The sequence below is a fragment of the Lepisma saccharinum genome, chromosome 12, assembly GCF_977018435.1.
Source record: "Lepisma saccharinum chromosome 12, izLepSacc3.1, whole genome shotgun sequence".
Classification (NCBI taxonomy): Eukaryota; Metazoa; Arthropoda; class Insecta; order Zygentoma; family Lepismatidae; genus Lepisma; species Lepisma saccharinum.
The window spans coordinates 35,887,733-35,906,151 of NC_139240.1; the positions used below are offsets into that span (position 1 = coordinate 35,887,733).

Genomic DNA, 18,419 nt, shown 5'->3' on the forward strand with positions numbered 1-18,419 from the left:
CTGAAGCTGGGAAAAGTGTTTTTACGAATCGTGCAAGTTATTCGGCCTGTAAACCATGTATTTTTCGACATTCATGTATCTCCGTAATAAGATGGCGCCTAACAAGGTAGACGTAGGTATCTCGTGCTCTCAGTTCTCAACATTTTTACAAGATAGTAAATGTGGTAAATGTTCTCGTTAAGTGAAAAATGGAATTTTATGCGATATCTGTGATAAATGGTATCATTTCTCAAAATGTTCTAATGTTAATGAGGCCAATATACCAGAAAATGTGTGGGCGTGTGTAACTTGCGTAAACTATCAGAAAACTGTGACAAAGGAAAGTGCACAACGTGATGATTATAATATTCAGAAAGAAGACTATGAAAGTATAATTAGAAACCTTACGGAGGAAATGGAGTCTTTACGAACAATAAATCAAATCCTCCAAAAACAATTAGAGTGCAAAGGAGGAGAATCCGAGGACCTTTACAGGTATAGTCCCAGTAAAGACTGGCCAACTCTACCAGGTAGGCCAAATTCTAATGTTAGCAATACATGGACATCTGTAATAAAGAACAAGAAAAGATCTAAGAGCCCCCCATTAAGGAAAATTCCGTCAATTTCCAGTCACGAAACCGTTTCGAGATACTACAAGATGTGTCCACCGTACCTGAAGAAACAAACAGTTTAAAGTGCAAGGCAGACTCCTATAGTACAAAGCGCATTTCCGCTGGTAGAAAGTATTTGAAGAACACAAGTTATAAGGGGAAAATATGCTTGTATACCGATAGTCAAGGAAGGAATGTAGCTACAACTTTCAAGGAAGCCACAATGGAGGTGTCTCAAGAAAACATGCAATTATGCTCAAAGGATCTCGTGGTTTTACTAGCAGGAACAAATGACATTGCTAGAAATGGAAGCAAGTGTGTTTATGAGAACTTTGAGGAGACGATTACAACTTCTTCTGCACACAAATGTTCCTCTGTTCACAGTGCCTCACCGTTACGATCTCCTACCTTGGTCATGTGTAAATGTAGAAATAGATCGTGTGAATCAAGAAATTTATAAACTTAGCAAACATTTAAAAAATGTAAGTGTTGTAGACATAAGTTTGATAGGCAGAAGGTTTTACACTAGACACGGACTTCACCTTAATAGGCTAGGTAAGAAATTTGTCTGTTATGAAATACAGAAGGTAAGCAATAAAATATTTGCAAATATGTACAAGGAAATAATACCAATGAACTGGTATGAACAGGGAAACTCCCTTGTGAACCTGACTCCATAAAAAAAACTGCTTCAGTGTGGAGCCAGGTCAAACAATCAAATCTAACGAAACCACTTCAAGATAGCCTTTATAGAGTAGTACGTTCGAATAGTAATGGTGGCAAAAAACAAACTTCACAGCCTGAAAGTGCAACTAATTTATTACTTTTTCATATTAATCTACAATCTATTAGAAATAAATTACCGGAGTTGGAACTTTTTTTGGATGATTTTCCTTGTCATGTTTTTTCCGTTAATGAACATTGGTTGGTTAACGATGAAATAGATATGTACATCCCCTCAAATTACAAGTTAGCTAGTATTTTCTCTAGAAAGTCTATAAGGAGTATCAACCGTTAGATATACATCACTTATGTGTTGAAGGAGTATTTGAAGTTACCGGCATTGTATTTAACAGTTTGAAAGTTGTGGTCATATCCATATACCGCATTCCTAATTCAGATTTAAATGTGTTTTTGTTACAATGGGAAAAACTTACAAGGTCCATTGATAAGTACAAGCAATTTGATGTTGTTTACTTGGGAGATATAAACATAAATGTTCTAATTGATAATGCTGTAAAGAAATCATTCTGTGATACTCTCAGGTCTTATGATTATTATTATGCTAATGATCAAGTAACTAGAATGAAATCTTGCATTGATAATGTGATCACTAATGTTAACAGAAATATGATATCCTGTGGAACTATTGATCCCTGTTTATCAGACCACAGCGGTCTGTGGCTTATTTTACCAATTTTAATTTATAACACACCCCCCACCTCAAAAACTACAAGTTTTAGATTGCTTGGTGAAACTAACATAAGAAACCTCAGAGATAGCCTTATTGAAATAAATTTCTATGAATTGTTAAGTACCTGTAATAATTTGACTGAAGCATGGAACAAATTTACACATACAATTGTCGATATTTATAATGAGTGCAGTCCAATAAAATACAGAACTATCAGCACTGGTAAGAAGAAAATGAGAACACATCTAACATGGTTCACTCCTAAATTAGCGAACCTTAGAGCTATTATGCTCAGACTACATGATAATGCCAAAAATGGCGATCAAACTTCTAAATTGAACTATAATGAGATTAAAAAAAAAATTAGAAAGGAAATAAAATTAGCTAAGCTAAAAGCTAATGAAGAGTACATAGCTAAGGCAAGTAATAAATGCAAAGCTGCCTGGTCAATAATCAAAAAGGAAACAAAGATAACGGACGAAACAAGGTTGCCAAGTATCACACCCAATGAGTTTAATAGTTTCTTTATAAACAATCTTGAACATTTAAACAAAATTCCTGTGAACTATGAAGAAAATGTCAACAATGATCTTAATGGCTATCTTGGTAAGCAAAGTTTCCCACAATTTAATCATATAAATTTTAAGTGGATATAGATTAGTACGGATGAAATTTTAATTATTGTGTCAAAAATGAAAAACTCCTATAGTGAAGATTTTTTCGGTCTATCAACATTTATTATAAAGCATATAATTGACATAATAGCACTTCCAATTACATATCTTATTAATGGGACATTAAATGATGGTATTTTTCCTGATAACCTAAAAATATCTATAACAGTCCCTATCCACAAAAAGGGTGACAGAGATAACCCTGGTAACTACCGACCTATATCCCTTGTTCCAGTGTTTTCTAAAATTATAGAGTACTGTGTAAAAAAACAATTGACCCCCTATTTTTGAACAGAATTCACTTATTAATGTAGCCCACTTTGGATTCAGATCGGGGTTATCTACTATTAATGCGGTAGAGACGGTCGTAAATGAGATAATTAATGGTTTCGAGTCTGGCTCATATACATGTACTACTTTGATAGATTTAAGTAAGGCCTTTGATACAGTTGCGCATGAAATCTTGCTTAAAAAACTACAGTATTATGGAATAAAGGGTATTGAACTATCCCTTCTTAAGTCTTATCTCACGAATCGAAGACAGATAGTAAAATTTAATAATAAGAAATCTGATGAGCTAGACGTTTTGTCTGGTGTCCCCCAAGGATCAGTGTTAGGTCCATTTTTGTTTTTAGTTTATATGAATGACCTACCGTATAAAACAGCTATCTATGCTGATGACACTACCTTTATTACAAATGATCATAGTATTCTTAACCTTAGTATCAAAAATAAAGAAATGTTAAATGCTTCCTCTTTATGGTTTAAAACAAATAGCTTGGTGTTAAATACGACAAAAACAGAAACTCACTTTTTCTACTTAAATAACCCACCATGCACCTTAAATAATCAGGATTATGTAAAATTGCTTGGCATATATTTAGATACAAAATTAAGCTGGTCAATTCATACCCAGGAACTATGTAAGAAACTTGCCCGTGTCTTATATCTATTGCGGAAATTAAAAAGGTCTGTAAGTGAAGAAATGATGATCTCTGTGTACTACGCTCTTTTCCATTCACACTTACTGTATGGAAATTTACTATGGGGAAACTCTACAGGTGCAAAGGAAGTCTTTAAATGGCAAAAGAAGGCTATACGTTGTATTAAAGGAGTACAGGATATGGAGTCATGTAGGGAATTCTTTAAGGAATACCGAATTATGACAGTGCCCTCTATAAATATTTATCATAGTTTAATGTACATAAAGGAAAACCTCCCCAGTTTTAGGTTGCGTTCTAATGTACATGACTATAATACAAGGCACAATCTGAATATAGAAATGCCATACGCTAGACTATGCAAGACTCAACAAAATTTTAAACATAATGGAATGAGATTATTCAATTTGCTACCAGCTTCTATACGTAATTTAGAAAACAAGCAGTTTGCTAAACACATTAATAATATATTAGTACGATATTGTATATATAGTGTCACGGAATTTGAAGAACACTTCCGTCAGGGCCTGTAAAATGTAAATGTCTACTCATAATGCATCACAGAGCTGTAAATTGGGTTTTTGTACATGACTTGTATTGTAATCAAAATAGAGTACTATTTTCCAATTGCTATCGCTGTAATAAACCATGTAGTGTAATTTGCAAACTGTATTGTTGAATGTGTAATATTTTATTATGTATTTTTAATTTTCTTTTCTTTTGTAATTTTTTATATTAGTATTTATATACTTATTATGACGAAGTCTATTGCAATCATGTTGTCTAATGACTAATAAAGTATTCTATTCTATTCTATTCCGTTGCACGATAGCTCGTGCCACCATTACCGTCGACTGCGTGAATCAAATGTTCTGTGCGTTCGATTACGTAACCCCCTGTCAGTGTACCAACCACACGGTAGTTTTACAAGATGACGTGGGAGCGGGATTTTTTTTTCCAATTTAATTTTCTGTTTGCCTAACCTAACCTTCCGTGACTGGTTTGTGGATTAATAACAATCATATTTCGGTTAATAAGTGTTAGTGTAACAACCACGCGGTAGTTTTACAAGACGACGTGTGAGCGGTTTTTTTATTCCAATTCAATTTCTGTTTGCCTAACCTAACTTTCCGTGAATGGTTTGTGGATCAATTTTCACTTAAAAACCTTTTGTGAATAGTTTGAGCGGCATTTATCGGTTCAAAAGTTTGGAAAGATTTGTCTGCCAAATTAGCAACGACCAATAAATAATTATAATGTTAAAAATAACGCTTTTTCATGGAAAAAAAGTGATACAAATTTGAAAAATGTTCCGCTATGCATATGAGGTAAGTAGAAATGAATTTTATTTGAAAATAAACGAGTTTAAATGTGTCTCTGGCATATCTAACTGGTACCCTCCGCAGTATGTGTTAACAGACGTACATCGAAATCGAACCATGTAAAAATTGCATTCGTAGCATGATGAAATCGCAATAAAACAAAAGGAGGAACGAGTTTACAATACCGGACCACTCTTCAATTGCTATGAAATTTCGCCTGCTCACTAATTGAGACCTCCTAATCACGAATCTGCATGTAATAATTGGCGGTCAAGTATGGAAATCGATAAAAAAACGAAATATACTATGTTTTCTTAACGTAACGTAACCCTACCATAAGAACAGCAGCTCCACGGAACACGCCATTTTCCCCGAATGGGTGTCGCTTATCGCACAACACTGTAGCAACATTGTGTTCTGACGTCACTGGAGAGAGCTTTTTCATGTTAGGCAATACAAAATTATTAATATTAATTTTTCTTTGTATTTATGCTAATGGAACCTAACCTAACAGGCCTAACCTAACCATGTAGGCATTCCTCGTCTGACGTCAATATTCAAGGTTGCAAGATTGTTGTGCGTAAAGGAAGAGCATTAACGAATTGTGAAAGAAAGATGGTTCCGAATTGCTGTATGTGGACAATGAACGTGGTAAATCGCAAGGTTATTTTACAAGTCCTACACGTAAATGTACAATTTTAACAAGTAACCGCCAAATATGAACTACAGATAAGTCATCAGGACACCGAAATTAGTAAGTAGGCAAAATTTTATAGAAATTGGAGAGTGGTCCGGTATTGTAAACTCATGCCCAAAAGGAACTTGGGTTCGTGGGGCTATCGTGAATTTTTGGGCTAATGTCAATGGTTTTTGGGGCTACCCGTGGATGGTTTGTGGGAAATAAGGAACAACAGTAAGTACTCGTTAATGTAAGAAATAGACATTATTTTCGTTAGAAATTCATTATTTCACGTAAATAAATGTTCCGCAATGCAGAATAGTACGTTAGCAATGTAAAAAATTGCAAAACAAATCATTGATAGGTGTGTCTGGTATAGTAAAGTAGTACCCGTAAAAGAATTTCATATGCTCATACAATAGTCGTTCACTTCCTAGCCTCATCAAATGGTTTATTCGAGCTTTCCGCGGATGAAGAAATCTACTGTCAACTCCTTATTAAAGAAATTTACCAAATTTACATTATATGTTTCAATTAAAAAACATAAAATCTTACTTGGAATATTCTAATAGCAATTCTCACACCAGACGTTAATAAGGTATGTTATTACAAAGTAAAGACTATCAAGTAGGAAAACTCCGCGGTAATTTTCGCGGAGACAACATCTAGGCTAATACGAAATGCGTGGTAGGTTTATCTACCAATATGTTCTTTCAGTGTGCATATTCACTAATCCGTTCAGAAACATAGCATTTATTCAAAATAAGCACATGAAAAATATAAACAAACAATAATAAAAACAAAGCATCAGAAACAAATCTTCAACTTACGTCACAGATTACTTCCTAATATATTTAGCACAGAATATAAAGTTCTACTAAACCCATCCCATACCACAGAGATGCGTAGGGTGTGCGCCTGTGTAGTAGGGGTTTGCGGAACAGAAATTTTTTGGGTCGGGACAGGAAATTTTTTTATCCTGACATTCGGCACCGAGAAAATTCGCAATTTTCCGACTAGGTCGTAAATTTTCAGGGCGGGAAATGTTCAAAATATCCCGAGGCTCTGAAAATCTCAAATTCTACACGTCATTTTCACCTTAACTGATTGTTTTTGCATTTCTGGTACAAAAACTGACGATTTCCAATAAATTCCAAACATTAACAATACAGAAAACGTCGAGAATTAACGATTTTTTTAAAGGCCGAGTCTGCTGCCACGCACGTGTCAGCAGTAAGAATAAGCATCAAATTTGTTGCTGCCACGTAATTCGTCTGGTAAGAGGATATTACAAATCTTAAGAACAGATTAAGACGAGAGAAATGCAAGTTTGTGGTTAGTGGGAATGAATGTACAGGTAATTTAGAACCTTTTTCTTTAGAAAGCATTTAACGATATTATTTTAATGCTAATAGAACTTAACCTAACTAGGAGAGCATTTAGGTTTATTATTAGAAGAATGCTGAGGGACCTAATCTCAAAACATTTTTGTGAAAGTAATCGCTACAACTTTACAGTATGTGTTACAGACGTAATTGCATACATAGCATGATGAAATCACGATAAAACAAAGACCGAGTCTACTGCCACGCGCATCTTTTTTGAGGTTCCAGCAGAAAAAGAACGTGGCAGCAGACACTGCCTTTTTTAAATGACCATTCGGTATTTCCGAACTCCTCGGGACCCCGAAAAGTCCGGAAGTCATATCATGGTCATATCTCGAAGTCAGGATCGGGACGGAAAATTCCTTTCCTGATCCTGGTCCCGTCTTTTCGGGATCCCGTACCATGCACCTGATATGCAGGATCCCGAGGAAAAATATTCTCGTCCCCACCCCGACTCCGGGAAATGATTTCCAGACTTTTCCGAATCCAAAACAGTCGGAAAATTCCAAATAGTCATGTTTGAATGGAGTTATCTCTCGATGTTTTATTTTCTGTATTTTCGGTCGGGAAGTTACGATATTTTCTATTCAAGGAGGCCCCGCCAAAAAATCTCCTTCTACACAGTACACAGCATTGAAACTTCTCACAAGTGCTCTTTATTTTTGATTCTGGTAACACTACATGCAAATGGCAGACGTGATGGGATAAGTGTAAGTAGTTGTCTTATATACAGTAAACTGCTTTCACTGTATTTTGTAATGAGAGATGAATTAAGGATAAATAGTGTAAGTGAACAGCGTGGACATAATAAGAGACATTGTATGACACTATGCAATATATTATACGTAGAGCGCGTTGTATGACACTTTTTAATTGTTCGAGACACCTTTCTTTATCTAACATTTCCAGATGCTTCGTCAATACTTTTGATCCTGAGTGTTTGTGTGCCTTCGCAGTGTAACAACCAAAATCTGCTGTTTTCTAAACATGAGGCACAGAATATACCATGACGCGAACATGAAGAATGTTAAGTTCAGTGTGCCAACTTGAACAGCTGATTTGTGGCAATTCAATACACCTTACGAAACCCTCCATCGGACACACCTGGAAATGTAAACGAAATTTGTCGCTCTGGGTAAGATTCTACTTTACGTCCTTTTCCTAAGGAATACGCGTCATAGATCGTTGGAAAGCTTATTGTATAAGGAATTCAACAACGTAAGTCCCAAGGGTCCATGTCGAAATCTTACACCCTCGTTTTCACAGGGGATTTTTTATATATATAAAGAGTATGTCCTGCTAATTGTGAATAATAAAATTCTGGAGCGCAGAAATAAGTATTTGCGACTGTACAGCCGTTTGAAGTTGAGATGTAGCCCTTTGAAGTTGCAAGGTGGTTGCTGTGGTGAAATGTCGGTAACACTTTCATATAGAGGAAACGGATTTCTTACTTTGGTACCAGTTAGATATACCGGAAACACATTTAACTGGTTTATTTTTAAATAAAATTCATTTCTACTTACCTCATATGCAGGGCTAGAAAAATCCCGGTCGCCATGGCGACTAAAGATTTCAGCCTGGCGACTGTGATCTTTTGCTATAATATGTACAAAATTTTGATGATGTTCAAATTGCAGTAGAGCGTAAGTTAGTAAGTGATTTTTTTATCAGTGTTGTGAACATTGTATATCATGGAAACCATAAGATATATTTACACCGGGTTTTCTGCATTATAAAGGGAGCGATTTTACAATACCGGGAATTTCTCCATTTTGTTTGAAATTCGGCATACTCACTAAATTAGGGCTCCTAATCACGAATCTGAAGTTAAAATTTGGCGCTCACGTGTCAAACTTGCAAAATAATAGGGTCAGTCATCGGAACCGACAATGCACAATTGCTCATTATTTATTGCAATATTTTCCGTTTCGAATACTTAAAGAACGAAATATATATATTCCTGATATTACTACGACTCTAAAATTTAACTGTTTCCTAACCTAGCCTAACCTAACCACGTGCCAATGGTCCGTGGGGCTAGCCATAATTCAGGAATTTCTATACGTGAGCGCCAAATTTTAAGTGCAGATTCGTGATTAGGAGACCCAAATTAGTAAGTATCCGAAATTGGAGAAATTCCTTGCATTGTTAAATTATACCTTATAAAGTCTCATCCATTGAGATATTTTTCAATGCTTAAAATTAGTTCTGTTAGGTTAGGAAACATAGTTAAAATTTGGTGTCGTGTTGGTATCAGGATCTAGAAATTGGAAATAATTGCGAACCATTGGCACGTCGTTAGGTTAGTTCTGTTAGGTTAGGAAACATAGTTAAAATTTGGTGTCGTGTTAGTATCAGGATCTAGAATGTTGAAAAATACCTTATTTACAGGCCGAATAACTTGCACAATTCGAAAAATTCTTGTCCCAGCTTCAGAAAGTCCACAAGAACTAAATTCCGTAAGTACTTTCTAGTCTTTTCTCCTGTAAATTTCAAGAAATGTGTTTCGGGTATATCTGATCGTTACCCTTACTTTTTACATAAGGGTACTAGTTTACTATTGTTTGGACAGATTTCTTCATATCTACAGAAGAAGCTATGTACCGTAATAAGTTCTTGTAGTATTGTCTAACACCGGGAAGGTGTTTTGTGTGATGTGGGAATGTATGGTAGAGGAAATTCATGTTCTTTGTTGAAAATTTATTATCCGACGGACAATAGCGTTTGGTGCGTACACCTTCGTACATCATCACGCATCGTGATTGTGTTTTGTTCATGTTCATTGGGTATCTAGTGTTTCGAACTGTCTCGTGTCTTTAACAGGGACTCTATAGAGAAAGCCGGAGCAGTGGCGGGGCAGTGGTAGGTCAATTACCCCAGGGGCAGAGCCCGGAATCTGTGGGAAATTTGGACTCAAAAATTTCAAGCAAAAATAATTTTTTAGTTTAAATTTCCCACCGATTATGGGACGGATAGCCCCAAAAACCATTCACGGATAGTGCCACAAAACGTTACAATTTTCTTCGTAAAACCATGGGAAAATGTTTTAAAAATAAATAAATGGATCAGATGAGCTTTGTTCGCGGGTATTTCTTTGGTTTCGAAGGTTGAAACACTGCATAATGAATGAAAATCGACAAAACACAAGCACGACGCGCTATTATATAGGAAGGTGTACGCGCCATATTGTGTCTCAGGCAAGAGAAAAGACTACGAGAAAGAAGTACTCGTAATTTGAAAAATTTCAATTACTTTGATGAAAAAAAGTCAATACACCTTAAGGAATGTTCCGCGAAGCAGAAAGGGAAGTACGAATGTCAAAAATTGACAAAACGAAGAAGTTATAGGTGTCCGAAGGATAATAAATTTTTATCTAATGCGTAATTGTGTTTACCTGCAAAAATATCTCTCCGACACTTTATTGCTGCACGTGAGCACAATGTTCCGTGTGTTGCATGACGTAACGCCCAGTAGGTGTTTCAAACTTTGCCGTGTTTTCACTATAACATGACGTGTCGAGTATTTTTAATTTTTTTTAAACTTTGCTTGCCTAACCTAACCTAACCTTATGGTTTGTGGGGCTAACTTCAATGGTTTGTGAGGTATTAGCATAATTTCAAATCCGGGCAAGAAAGTAGGTACTTTTTGTGGTGAACAAGGTTGCAACACTGCATGCACACTCCAAATCAACAAAACACTGGCACAATGCGTGATGAACCAGTACGCTATCACCATATTTTGTGTTACAGAATGAAAACAACGACGAGCAGTAAGTACTCGAAAATGTAGGAAATATACATTTTTTTCGTTAGAAATACATTATTACACCTAGAGAAATGTTCACCAATGCAAAATAGTACGTTCGCAATGTATAAAAGTGTGAAGTAAATGATTTCTAGGTGTTTCACCTATACGAAAGTGCCGAAATTTCCCACATATTCCGGGCCCCGCCCCTGGGGTAATTAACCTACCGCTACCGTGGCCCCGCCTCCAGTCCGCTCCGGCTACCCACCTTTCTATATAGAGTCCCTTTTGAAGGGATGCCGCCTGCCCCTAATACTATTTTTCGCACCGACACATTTAGGTACCAGAGAAATAAGGCTAAAATTAAACCTAAAAAAAAAATAATTAAACTTACCTCTTTATCTCAAGTGCAGGCTGAATTGTGGGCCGAAGTTAATTTGAAAGTCCAAAAGGGAAGTCAGTTGTATATCAAAAGTCTTTGTAGTCCTTTTCCACAGAATACTACCCTCCCCTGTCAGTACCATCATAGAAATTGCAATTATCCCATCCCACAAGTCATTTCTGGCCTGCGGTTGCGAAGAGAACTGTGTACGAGTTACACAAGATAACATATTTACACACGCTGAGTATACCGTTCAACAATATGTTAAATGATATTCCTCATCTCGTCTCGTCGCTGTTTACCATGCCTGTCAAACCACATAAACTCATCCAGATACTCCTCCAAAAAATGTTGCAAATTATCCCATTGAACAAGCCAGTCATAAGAAGAAAAAGAAAATGTTTAGACTGTGCGCCTGTGACATGAATCCAATATGGAATCCCTGAAAAGTGGTATAGATACGTAAGGAACTTCAATATCAAAGAAACGTAAGTTTCGTAGCCGTAGATGTAAAAAAAAAAAACCTTCTGTGCTATTTGAAACACACTTACAAGAAACTTATTTATTTGACGAAAACATTTGAAATCCAGGGTGTAAGATTTCGGCACCGAACCCAGGCATAACCTAACCTCGCAGGCATACATCGTCCCTGTGAATGGCTCGTGGGGCTACCCGTGCATGGTTTTTGGGGCTATCGTGAACAGAAAGTGTAAAAAGAAAAAGGTACTTGCCCGAAGAGATGCCGGCTGTCTGCAAGCACGGTTTTGAACAATGCACTAAATTCACCACTTCTTTTCACAAATCCCATACCATGGCCCGATTTTAGACATCGAAACCTTCCTACAGCAATAGGTGCCGATTCCAATGGTCTTGGGGGGGGGGGGGGGGGCTAGAGCCCTCCGAATGTTAACAATGTGAGACAGAGCCCCATCAAAATAATTTTGTTTAAGAGGATCTAATGTATTATTTTGCTTCTCTTGTAAAGTTTACTCTGAATTGTGCCACTTGAACTTAACTTTAAATACACATTTGAAATGTTCTAGTCTAGACCATCAACTTGGGGGGGGGGGGGGTGGGTATGGCCAGAGACAGCAAAACACATGACTTATTACTATATACTAAGTACGTAATTATGAGTATTGTTAACATTTTTACTAAAAGAGTTTCAAAAGACAATGTGCATGAAGTAGGGTAGTTCGGGCTACAAATGGCTCTCACATGACATTCAGAACGAAATCATTCATATATTAGGGAGATGTGTTTTGCGCTCCGTGGTAGCAGATATTAAATGTCGGGAATATTTTGCTGTTATGGTTGACGAAACTTGTGCCATATCCATCCGTGGACAGTTAATTTTCTGCATTCGAACTGTGAATAAAATTTTGATATTTTTTAGGAATTCATGGGGTTTTATGAGATTCCGAACACTGAAGCCAAAACTTAAAAAAGGGAGACTGAGTCATTCATTAATTTATTTCAGTGATCAGAGCCCCCCTCCCACACAATAATTTTGGCAAGTCGGCGCCCCTGCCTACAACTCCATAATTTACTTCCAGAATCATCTCGCACCTATGTATCCTACAAATCTTGCCCTTCTTCAAAAATCCGTTTTCCTCACACTATGTCAAACACTTGTCTCTAGTCCCGAAAGTAATTTCCAAGTGCTTCATGTTCCAGAAACCATCCAACCAGACATACGCCATTCTGATCTGTGATCATACACACGCACAACGCACTATGAACGCAAAGAAGCAATCACCACGCAGAACGCAAACGAGCGAAGCATGCTCATTCACAACGTGGACACAAAGACGAGCCTGCAGTGTTGTTAACTCCCATCGGTTACCACCAAAGGGCAATAAGGACGTAAAGTAGAATCTAGCCTCGCGCTGTATCTGTGAGATTATAGTACGGTTTTACTAACATATTCATCATTATTTTTGTTCTGCACAAAATGATTTTTAAGCACCTTAAAAGCATTGTTTTTGCACTCCATATGCTATATATTGTCACCTTACAACAACTTTATTTATATACGTCACTGACATTCATAGCAATCGTCATCACATTTCAGTTCAGTTTCCGAATTGCGTTATCTTATGCCTGCATTATCTCAATCGACAACAGACACCTATCACTGATGATATCATATTCATTGTAATCACCATCACTGCTGCAGAGCATGGAACAAATGAATTTTAAATTCTACAATTTACATTTAACTCAAAGGAGAACAGTCTCACTGTATCTCACACATACAAACAGCCTACTAACCCCAGTCATGAAGGGACTACAGGCAAAGACTGTGTCATTTGTATATAGACAAGGAGGAAAAAAGCTACTGAGAAAGCTAGAACCGTACTCCCTAACAGTTTCCAAGAAAATAAACAGTTTTAGTTGCATATATCTCACTGATGTAGTGTGACTGATGGAGTATAAATCAGGTGTTCCGATTGTAGTATGATTTTTTTAAAATCCACCTAGCAGAAAGACTAATTATCGTAGTATTTTGGCAATCATTCTCACAAAATTTGAACCTTCCTTAAAGTAATGAGCACTGTATGGATTTTGATAAAGTTATTTAGGTTAAAAATAAAACAACTTAAAATTACCTTACGCAGGCATGCGTACTCCCCATGGATAGAAGGTAGAATTCAAACCTTTTGGCTGCGATCAGTAGTAGAAAGCATTTAGGGATTTTATTTTAATGCTAAGAGAACTAAACCTGACCTGCCTAACCATGAAAGCATTTAGGGTTATAATTAAAATTCTAAGAGAACTAAAACCTGACCCACCTAACTACGAGAGCATGTGTTGCAAAGTGAAAAACCATTGTCAAGGAAACATGCAGTAAGTAATCGCGAAAGTTCCTCAGTACGTGTTAACAGACGTAAATCAAAATCAAACCATATGTAGCATCATGAGTTCGCAACTTGGGTTGTTAATCGGTTATATGTATGAAAATATGCACATATACAGGAAGATTTATGTTATTATTGGGCATGAGCTTTTATCAGGATACATGATTAATTTATCTGCTTGGTGTTTACCCAGCTTTCGGTTCTGTAGCATTGAACAAGATCTAGAGCATATTTCAACAATACAGAGTGGCTCAATAAGTCACTTAACACCCCCAGTACAACGCCACTGCGACATGGAACGTGAAAATGGCGATGACCAATCGTTATCAGGCCAAGGGGGAACCACATTGACGTCACCCGCATGGTCGGCAGCCATCTTGATGTCCGCCATCTTGAATTCAACTTCAGAAATTTAAATGGAAGGGGGTTGTGCGACATATCAAAATGGGCTAGAATTTCACCAGGAAAATAACTGTGACATTTGTTTTCACCTAACTTTAATTGTTGCCGAGTTAACAATACCACAAAGTTATGGCTCAATAAGTCACTTAACACCCCCAGTACAAGGCCACTGCGGCATGGAACGTGAAAATGGCAATGACCAATCGTTGCCTGGCCAAGGGGGAACCACACTGACGTCACCCGCATGGTCGGCAGCCATCTTGATGTCTGCCATCTTGAATTCAACTTCAGAAATTTAAATGGGAAGTGGGTCGTGCGACATATCAAAATGGGCTAGAATTTCACCAGGAAAACAACTGTGACATTTGTTTTCACCTAACTTTAATTGTTGCAGAGTTAACAATACCACAAAGTTATGGCTCAATAAGTCACTTAACACCCCCAGTACAAGGCCACTGCGGCATGGAACGTGAAAATGGTGATGACCAATCGTTGCCTGGCCAAGGGGGAACCACATTAACGTCACCCGCATGGTCGGCAGCCATATTAATGCCTGCCATCTTGAATTCAACTTCGGAAATTTAAATGGGAAGGGGGTCGTGCGACATCAAAATGGGCTAGAATTTCACCAGGAAAACAACTGTGACATTTGTTTTCACCTAACTTTAAATTTAAGGGCGATTTCTGCATGGGAGAGTGACACGTCCTTTCCTTTTTGCTTAAATGTTTATTGTTCAAATAATCGTTATAGATCGACCACAAGGAAAAAAAACTTTGGGTCGATAAGTCCCCGCGCAGCTTTCCCTTCTTCCCTCCACCTCGAGCCATAAGGAAGCATTGTCTACTCTCCCCCTCCCCTACTCGCGGGGGTACGGTGCACAGGAGACGCAGGTCTGCGCAAGTTGTTTGATCGTGGTTCCACTATAGTATGTGATTATGTGGTATTTATTGTTTAGACCAATCACTGAAAATGTCCGGATATTGACTTACCGGTATGTACATATCTTGTAGTATTGGTTGGCATTAGAATTACGATTGTGTTTTGTCTTTACATAAAAGTTTAAAAGAGTGATGATGTGAATTGATCGTGTCAAGAGTAGCACATTTCCTTTCTCACTGATCTGAACGAAAATGCCAGTAACACGTGAGGAACGGATTGCCATCATATTGATGTCAGGGGAGAGAAGTACACGTGACATTGCCGCAGACTTCAATAACCGCAATCCTGCAAGACAACCTGTGTCACATGTGGCCGTCAGCCAGTTGCTGGCAAAGTTCCAAGATACTGGATCTGTGGATGACAAGCCACGACATGGACGTCCGAAAACAGCCACGGATGAGGGTACTGCTGTAGCGGTGTTGGCATCATTTGCAAAGTCCCCAACCCGTAGCACATGGAGACTGGCACTGGAAAGTGGTGTCAGCAGGTGTTCAATTCAAAGGATTGTACGTGACCACCACTGGCATCTGTATAAGATACAGCTGCAACAGCACCTTAGTGAGGACGATCCAGACAGGCGTTTGCAGTTTTGTGAGTGGGCTATAGCACAACTGCAACGTGACCCTGCCGTCGGTAGGAAGATTCTGTTCAGTGATTAGGCTAATTTTTATGTGTCGGGAGAGGTGAATAAGCAAAATCTGCGGTAGTGGTCACCCGAAAATCCACATTGGACAGATCCCAGCAAGGTGACGGGAGGCGGGAAGCTAATGGTGTGGTGTGGTACTTGGGGTTCCCGACTTGTTGGTCCATTTTTCATTGAGGGCAACTTAAATGCAGAGGGCTACTTGCTTCTGCCACGGGAGCAGATCTTACCATCCTTACTGTCCGAGGACGGGAGCTATCCTGAATGGTTCCAGCAAGATGGTGCTCCACCGCACTATGGGATGATAGTCCGTCAGTACCTGGATCAACAATTCCCTCACCACTGGATTGGTCGCCGAGGGACTGAGGAATGGCCTGCATGCTCACCTGACCTGACACCATTGGACTTTTACCTCTGGGGACACCTGAAAGCCATGGTGTATGCTACGAAAATCAGGGATCTGGCCCACTTGCGCACACACATTGTGGATGCCTGTACTGCAATAACTAATGAGGTTCTTCAGAATGTGGTAAGGTCATGGGAGAGACGATTACACATGTGTGTTGCACAAGAGGGACGTCATATTGAGCATGTGTTATAACTTTGTGGTATTGTTAGCTCTGCAACAATTAAAGTTAGGTGAAAACAAATGCCACAGTTGTTTTCCTGGTGAAATTCTAGCCCATTTTGATATGTCGCACGACCCCCTTCCCATTTAAATTTCTGAAGTTGAATTCAAGATGGCGGACATCAAGATGGCTGCCAACCATGCGGGTGACGTCAGTGTGGTTCCCCCTTGGCCAGGCAACGCTTGGTCATCACCATTTTCACATTCCATGCCGCAGTGGCCTTGTACTGGGGGTGTTAAGTGACTTATTGAGCCATAACTTTGTGGTATTGTTAACTCGGCAACAATTAAAGTTAGGTGAAAACAAATGTCACAGTTGTTTTCCTGGTGAAATTCTAGCCCATTTTGATATGTCGCACAACCCCCTTCCCATTTAAATTTCTGAAGTTGAATTCAAGATGGCGGACATCAAGATGGCTGCCGACCATGGGGGTGGCGTCAATGTGGTTCCCCCTTGGCCAGGAAACGATTGGTCATTTCCAATTTCACATCCCATGCCGCAGTGACCTTGTACTGGGGGTGTTAAGTGACTTATTGAGCCACCCTGTATATTAACATTCGTGTATTACATCTAGTACTACCAGGTGTGCCGGTTAATAATTCTTAATTGATCCGAGAGAAAACAAGTGTATCTGGGAGAAAGGTAACAAATGCTTTATTCAAAGTATGGGCCATCGCTAGTTATACATTTTGCCCATCTGTCCGTGAAATTGTGGATGCCCTACCAGAAAAATCGTTCACATTTTGAGGTGATCCAGTCGGCAAGCCATTGTTGGACATCTTCGTTATTGTTGAAGTGTTGCTGGAAAAGTGAGTGAGACATCGATGAAAACAAGTGCTAGTCTGAAGGGGCTAAGTCTGGTGCGTTTGGCAGGTGGGGCAAAGATTCCCAGCCAAGTGCAGAAATGGTGTGTGTGATGCCTTTCGCTGTGTGTGATGAGGCGTTGTCGTGCTGCAAAATCACTTTTCCGTGTGTTGTCGCCCAATCTAGACCTTTCCCATGGCATGAAAACTATCAGATATGGTTTGGCGACCAACATTTAACTTCTCTCCCAGTTGTTGTTGCATTTGCGCATCGTCTTCATCCAACAGTGCTTGCAATTTGTCATCTTGGAATTTTTTGGCTGGCCCGGGCAATCTTTGTCTTTCAAGTCAAAATCACCACTTTTTGAATCGTCAAAACCAACGCACTCACGTGTCGTGCGTTAGGACATTGTCACCGTATGTTTCCACAAGGATACGATGTCTTTCACTTGCATTTTCTTTTGATTAAACAAGAAAAGCAGGACGTGCCGCACATGCTTCCAGCGCCATCCAGCGACGAAATTAAGAATTATTAACAGGCACACGTAATTTTTTTGTTGACTAGATAATTATAAGCCTTGTAAAGTATTATCTGCCTACTTTCACGGGATGTGAGAATATCAGAAATAGGTCACCAACAAGAATATTTGTGTTTTCACGTAATTGGTATTTTAACACATTCACACTGCTCCATTAGTTAAATCATTTGCATAGAATCTTATAGTGGGAGTTAAAGAGAAAACAAAGGTAATTATTGTTTTTTTTTTATAGAAAGCCTAACTAACCTATCCAATATGTACATTTTTTTTATCCAGTGATTGTTTATAAGAAAGGTATTGGGTAATGGTTCCGAATGTGTAATGATTTTTGATAATTTTTGGGAGTTTTCTTGAATTCTGGAAATGATTGTAGATGTAAATTTGAAGCTTGAAGAAACTAATTAGCACAGTTAAAAGCCCCCTCCCACCATGACCAAGCAGGGAGTTGAACTCATGAACTTTGGGGACGAG

At 38.4% G+C, this 18,419-nt stretch overlaps 2 protein-coding genes across 5 annotated transcripts in view; one reads left to right on the forward strand and one right to left on the reverse strand.

Annotated features, from left to right (window-relative positions):
• LOC145995978 (uncharacterized) overlaps positions 1-6,468 on the reverse strand; it is a 72,191-nt gene extending 65,723 nt beyond the window's left edge. The window contains exon 1 of one of the 2 annotated variants that reach the window (XM_083132084.1): positions 6,451-6,468. The gene's annotated coding sequence lies outside the window, so the exon portion shown is untranslated. Of the gene's footprint in view, positions 1-6,175; positions 6,287-6,450 lie in introns of those variants that run through there. The other variant, XM_083132083.1, reaches the window with a different exon arrangement.
• Positions 6,469-7,606: 1,138 nt separating this feature from the next.
• LOC145995979 (protein zyg-11 homolog B-like) overlaps positions 7,607-18,419 on the forward strand; it is a 41,060-nt gene continuing 30,247 nt past the window's right edge. The window contains exon 1 of one of the 3 annotated variants that reach the window (XM_083132086.1): positions 7,607-7,715. The gene's annotated coding sequence lies outside the window, so the exon portion shown is untranslated. Of the gene's footprint in view, positions 7,791-7,946; positions 8,141-18,419 lie in introns of those variants that run through there. The other 2 variants (XM_083132085.1, XM_083132087.1) reach the window with 2 other exon arrangements.